Source organism: Scatophagus argus, chromosome 22 (assembly GCF_020382885.2).
Source record: "Scatophagus argus isolate fScaArg1 chromosome 22, fScaArg1.pri, whole genome shotgun sequence".
Taxonomy (NCBI): Eukaryota; Metazoa; Chordata; class Actinopteri; family Scatophagidae; genus Scatophagus; species Scatophagus argus.
Window position 1 is genome coordinate 17,510,082 of NC_058514.1, and position 6,303 is coordinate 17,516,384.

The window sequence follows — 6,303 nt, forward strand, 5'->3', positions numbered from 1 at the left end:
GTTGGTGCAGGTGGATGGAGCTCTGGAGAAATCTGAAGAAACAGAGAGTGCGAGACACCAAGGCCAGACTACAAAGCGGAATGAGAAAGCACAAGGACCCCAGGGAAGAAGTTGAGTTAGTAACAGGCATTAATGGGACATGAATGTGTGCAGAAGGAGAGGGAGAGGAAGAGAGAGCTCAGTGCATCATGGGAGGGCCCCCGGTAGTCTAAGCCTATAGCAGCATAACTATAGGCTAGCCTAGGCTGGCCCTAACTATAAGTTTTTTCAAAAAGTAAAGTTTTAAGTCTACTCTTAAATATAGAGAGGGTGTCTGCCTCCCAGGCCGAAACCAGAAGATGGTTCCACAGTAGAGGAGCTTGATAACTGAAGGTTCTGGTTCCCGATCTACTTTTGAAGACTTTAAGAACCACAAGTAACCCTGCATCTTGGGAACATAAAGCTCAGGTGGGATAATAGGGCACTTTGAACTCTTTAAGATGTGATGGTTGGCTGTTCAGGGCTTTATACTTGAGGAGAAGAATTTTATACTCTATGCTGGATGTTACAGGCAGCCAATGTAGAGAAGCCAGTACGGGAGAAATATGATCTCTAATCAGAATCAGAATTCCTTCATTTATCCCCAAGGGGAAATTTTTTAATGCTGGTTCTTGTGAGTAGTCATGCAGCAGCGTTCTGGATTAGCTCGAGAGTCTTTAGAGAGTTATTGGGGCAACCTGATAAAAGGGAGTTACAATAATCCAGCCTGGAGGTAATAAATGCATGGACTAATTTTTGTGCATCTTTCTGACTCAGAATGTGCCTAATTTTTGCAATATCGCAGAAGTGAAAGAATGCAGTCTTGTGTGTGTTATGTGTGAGTCAAAGGACGTGTCTTGATCATAAAAAACTCCTAGATTCCTTACAGTGCAACTTGAGGCCAAGGCTAAGCCATCTAGAGTTATCATTGGATAATTTGTTTCTAAGGTGTTTAGAGCCCAGATCAATGACTTCAGTTTTGTCTGAATTTAGAAGTAGAAAATTGTAAGTCATCCAGGTTTTTATGTCTTTACGACATGCCTGAAGTTTGGCTAGCTGATTTGTTTCATCTGGCTTCATTGACTAGTACAATTGTGTGTCATCTGTATAACAATGAAAATATATATGTGTTGTGTGTGTTTCCAAATAATATCACTGATGGGGAGCATATAAAGGGTGTGTAGTATTGAGTATTGTGAGAGTGAACGTTACAGCTAACAAAAGTAACAGAGCATTAAGTGATGAACGTAAACTGTTGTAAAGCTCAGAGAAGCTGTTTGACGAATGAGATTCAACTGGAAAGGATATAAAACGTGGCAGTGTTTGACCATTGATGTTGCCTGCAGTATATACCGCTGAGAATGAAGGCTTCAAATGGTATCGATACAGTTTCACTCAGTAATACAGCGGAGGACTCAGCCCCTCTGCCATGTGGAGAGAAGAGAGGTTCAAGTGGTAAAATGAACTTGAGCTGTTGCATGCGGAGAGACAGCCGCTAGCCTTGAGAACTGAGTAGCATGTTGTTGCTGGAGGAATTCAGGAGTTCAGGAGTTTATTTTTTTAAACTGTTGAGGTTAAAAAAAAAAAAAGTTTTATCTTTCAACCTCATGTTAGCTGGAGCTAACACCAGTCACCTGGATGCTGTCATCAATAATAAACGTGAGTTACCTATATAATTTTACACAGTAGGCACAGTAGGCCTATGTAGATATCTATGCGAATGTGGCGAGGTGGACACTAAGGAGCATAAAAAAAAATCGTAGTTGCGACAACGCCACCTGGGGAATTGCGCCCCAGGAAATCTGAGCTTAACTGTGTTGGTTATTTAGACCAAGGCCACACAGGTTCAATACCACAGGGCGAGACGGTTCCACAACAAAGAATTTATTAACACATAGAATAAACAAAATACAATTCAAACACAGTCACACCAGTTGAACACACAATAAAACAAACCAAGGGGCGAATAAAGCTGGCCGGAGCTACCATGCAGCAGGACAACCACAAGACAAAGGGGAGGGGAGGTCCTCGACAGAATCACCCGTGAAACTACACACTCACACACACACAAAACCAAAAAAGGGGGGACCGTGGAGAACACACCACCACCAGGGATTAACGGCCACAGGGAGCCCACGACACCTAACAACAAAAGAAATAACAATTAATAAAACAAGCCCAAAGGTTAGTATAACTGGCGTGAACTAAACAAACATTGACCTAAAGAAAGAAAAAAAGAAAAAGACAATATAATAAACTCATCAATACAATAAAGGAAAAAAACAACACGAGAGAAAAGGAAGGAACAAACTCCACATCAGGCCAAAACAGCAATACAGCCGATACAATAATGGAGCCAAAACGGTAGTAGAGCCAAAACGGTAGTAGAGCCAAAACGGTAGTAGAGCCAAAACGGCAGCGCAGACCCAGGGAGGAGTGACTGGTAGTTGCCGGCAGTTTACCCTCGCCTCGTTCCGCAAGGCTACGGCCACGCCGGAAAGAGGCAGAAGACGGCCAGCTCCTGTCACGGGTTAATCACTCAGCTGCACCAAAACACCCAAACAATCAGACAATCGCGGACTTACCGAAAGGGCAGATGAGCATCTCCAGGAAAAACTACCAGTGGGGCGACACATCCCCACGGCCCGGCAGCCGGTCGCGCTCTACAAAACAAAGATCGCGTCACCAAAACCACTGCGCCGTGCATACACCAGCAGCGAGAGAATAGCGGCATACATTACCTGAGCGAAGAGGATCATACGCCCGCAACGACCACGTCACACAATCACAGTGGCCACAGGAAGGAAGCGGAAGAGGAAGAGGCAAACGCATCGCACATCTATATATAGAGACGCATCGCACCGCCCCTCAATCAACCCGCTCCGTCCCTTAGCACAATGCCATATAGTGGCAGGGAAAGACACGACAGGTCACACCTACCCCCCGCTTTTGCATCGTCGCCTCGACGATGGATAAAATAACCACTGGAACTACCTCCAGGGCCTGAAAATGGCAGTCTGGGCATTAGACACAGTCCCTAGGTCTCTATTAGCAGCATTTTGCTGCTGGCTGGCAGGCTGAGGGAGATGGTGGACATTAGAAACCCCCTCCTTTCAGACCATAAACCCCCTCCTTTCAGACCATTCGCTTGTAGTTTTTGAACTAACTCTAGAAGACTTTACAGCACACAACAAAAAGGTCTATTACACCAGATGCCTCTCTGAAGATAGTGTAGACAGATTTAGGGATGCAATCCCATCACAGCTCCCCTCAGCTCCATGTACCAGTACAACAGACCGTACTGATTTAAACGTTACTCCTGCAGTAATTGATTCCTTTGTCAACAACACTGCAGCCACGTTGCACACAGTTTTAGATATGGTTGCCCCACTGAGAAAGAAGGTTAGAAATCATAGGAGGCTAGCTCCTTGGTATAATTCAAATTTACGAAAACTTAAACAAACATCAAGACGGATGGAGAGGAAGTGGTACTCCACCAAATCAGCTGAATCCCAGAGAGCCTGGAAAGACAGTCTATTGGCATACAAAAAGGCCCTTCGTGAAGCCAGAACTGCCTATTATTCAACATTAATAGAGAAAAACAAGAACAACCCACGTTTTCTCTTTAACACTGTAGCCAGGCTGACCAAGAGTCACAGCTCTGTTGAACCTTGTATTCCTGCAGCTCTTAGCAGTGAAGACTTCATGAGTTTCTTCACCAATAAAATCAATAACATTAGAGAAAAAATCAATAAAGATCTTCCCAGAATAGCCAATATAGTGCCATCTCCAGTAATCTCTTTTAATCCTACTCCATCCCTAGACAGGTCCCTGGACAGGTTCCTGCCCATAGACCTCCCCGAGCTGACCTCCAGCATTAACAAATCTAACCCAACTACATGTCTCTTAGACCCCATCCCAACTAAGCTCCTCAAGGACGTCTTTCCCTTGATTAGCGTTTCCCTCTTAGATCAGATAAACTTATCCTTAACAACAGGTTATGTACCACAGGCGTTTAAAACCGCTGTTATTAGACCTTTACTTAAAAAACCTTCACTTGACCCAGACATCTTAGCAAACTATAGGCCGATATCCAACCTCCCGTTCCTATCTAAAATACTCGAAAGAGTGGTTGCAAATCAGTTGATTGATCACCTACACAGGTACAGTCTCTTTGAGATGTTTCAGTCTGGTTTTAGAGCCCATCACAGCACAGAAACAGCACTGGTTAAAGTCACAAATGACCTCCTCATGGCATCAGACCGGGGGCTTGTCTCCATACTTGTTTTGCTAGATCTCAGTGCTGCTTTCGACACTGTAGATCACAGCATTTTATTACACAGATTAGAACATGAGACTAGGATCACAGGGACTGCGCTACGCTGGTTCAAATCATATTTAACAGATAGATTTCACTTTGCTCAAGTTAATAATGTTTCCTCTTCATATATAAGGGTTAGCCTCGGTGTTCCACAAGGTTCAGTGCTTGGGCCGATCCTGTTCACTTTATACATGCTCCCTCTAGGAAATATTATTCAGAAACATGACATAAACTTTCATTGTTATGCTGATGACACTCAGCTGTACTTATCCTTAAAGCCTGAAGAAACAGAGCCGTTAGCCAGACTCCAGGCATGTCTTAAGGACATAAAGGACTGGATGACCTCCAATTTTTTATTATTAAACTCAGACAAAACTGAGGTCATTGTTTTTGGCCCCAAACACCTTAGAAATAGAATAGCTGATAATATTCTCTCTCTGGACGGCATTACTTTGGCCTCCAGTACGACTGCAAGGAACCTCGGCGTTATCTTTGATCAAGACGTGTCATTTATTCATCACATTAAACAGACCTCTAAGACCGCCTTCTTTCACCTCCGTAATATCGCTAAGATTAGGAGCGTCCTCTCTCAGAGTGATGCTGAAAAACTTGTTCATGCTTTTGTTACTTCTAGGCTGGACTACTGCAACTCACTATTGTCAGGATGTCCAAATTATTCTATTAATAACCTGCAGCTGATCCAAAATGCAGCAGCTAGAGTTTTAACAGGAATCAGTAAAAGGGATCATATCTCCCCCATCTTAGCTTCTCTTCACTGGCTTCCGGTAAAATTCAGAATAGACTTTAAAATTCTCCTACTTACATATAAGGCCCTAAATGGACTAGCCCCATCATACCTGCAGGATCTAATAGTCCCATATACTCCCAATAGATCACTCAGATCACAGAGTGCAGGTTTACTTACAGTTCCCAGAATTTATAAAAGTGGAACGGGAGGACGAGCCTTTAGCTATCAGGCACCCCTGCTGTGGAACCAGTTGCCAATCTGGGTTCGACAGGCAGACACCACCTCCACTTTTAAGACTAAACTTAAAACCTTTCTGTTTAGTAAAGCATATAGTTAGCACCAAATAAAGTGTGTAGGGCTGGTAGGCATAGTTTCACTCACCTCATGATATATAGCCACAGGTAGAATAGGTCTGACTAACTGTTAATCTTTAAATCTCTATCATAGCTAAGCTGCTATAGGCCTACGCTGCCGGGGGACACAAACATGATCCACCAAGCAGTTTCCCCTCCTCCTTCTCCTCTTCTATCCTCTCCCCTCGTCAGATTAACATGCAGTTCATTATTTTATGTCACTAACTGTGTGTCCAGTGCTCCTCGTAGTCTTGTGTCTCTCCCTCCCTCCCTCTCTCTCTCTCTCTCTCTCTCTCTGTATCTTTCTGCAGGTATCTCTCCATCCAGATCTTCAAGTTGAACTGTAGCCGGCTCTATGACCAACCCAATGTGTATTGTTGACATCTGCCTGTCATTCCTCTATGTACCGACTATGGGCGGGGTGGTTCTCCCTACGGGCCGAAATCGAACTGATATGATAGTGATTCTCAACATCACATAAAAAAAGAATACATGAATGTTACAGCAGTTCATTATAATTTTCATTATTATAATTTTCTTATAACTTGTGAAATGTTAAAATCATATTGAGGTGGTAGCAAAAAGTGAAACTAAACAGTTGAGATTTTGTTTTGCTTATCTTTTCAGTAATGTCATTTCTCATGTTGTTAATTGATTTCCTGCCTGTACAACATCCATTGCACGTCTGCCCGTCCTGGGTGAGGGATCCCTCCTCTGTTGCTCACCCTGAGGTTTCTTCCATTTTTTCCTGTTAAAGGTTTTTCTGGGAGTTTTTCCTTAGTCGATGTGAGGGTCGAAGGGCAGAGGATGTTGCTGATGTTATGTTAAGCCCTTTGAGACAAACTGCTTGTAAAAATGGGCTA

The 6,303-nt window shown here is 43.5% G+C and overlaps 1 long non-coding RNA gene across 1 annotated transcript; it reads right to left on the bottom strand.

The window, feature by feature from the left end:
* Nucleotides 1–1,755: 1,755 nt before the first annotated feature.
* Nucleotides 1,756–2,892, bottom strand: LOC124053817. The gene is made up of 3 exons (XR_006842236.1): nt 2,760–2,892; nt 2,604–2,681; nt 1,756–2,160 (listed from the first exon to the last, which is right to left on the bottom strand). It is a non-coding gene; the product is annotated as an uncharacterized LOC124053817 (long non-coding RNA).
* Between the last annotated feature and the right edge of the window lie 3,411 nt (nt 2,893–6,303).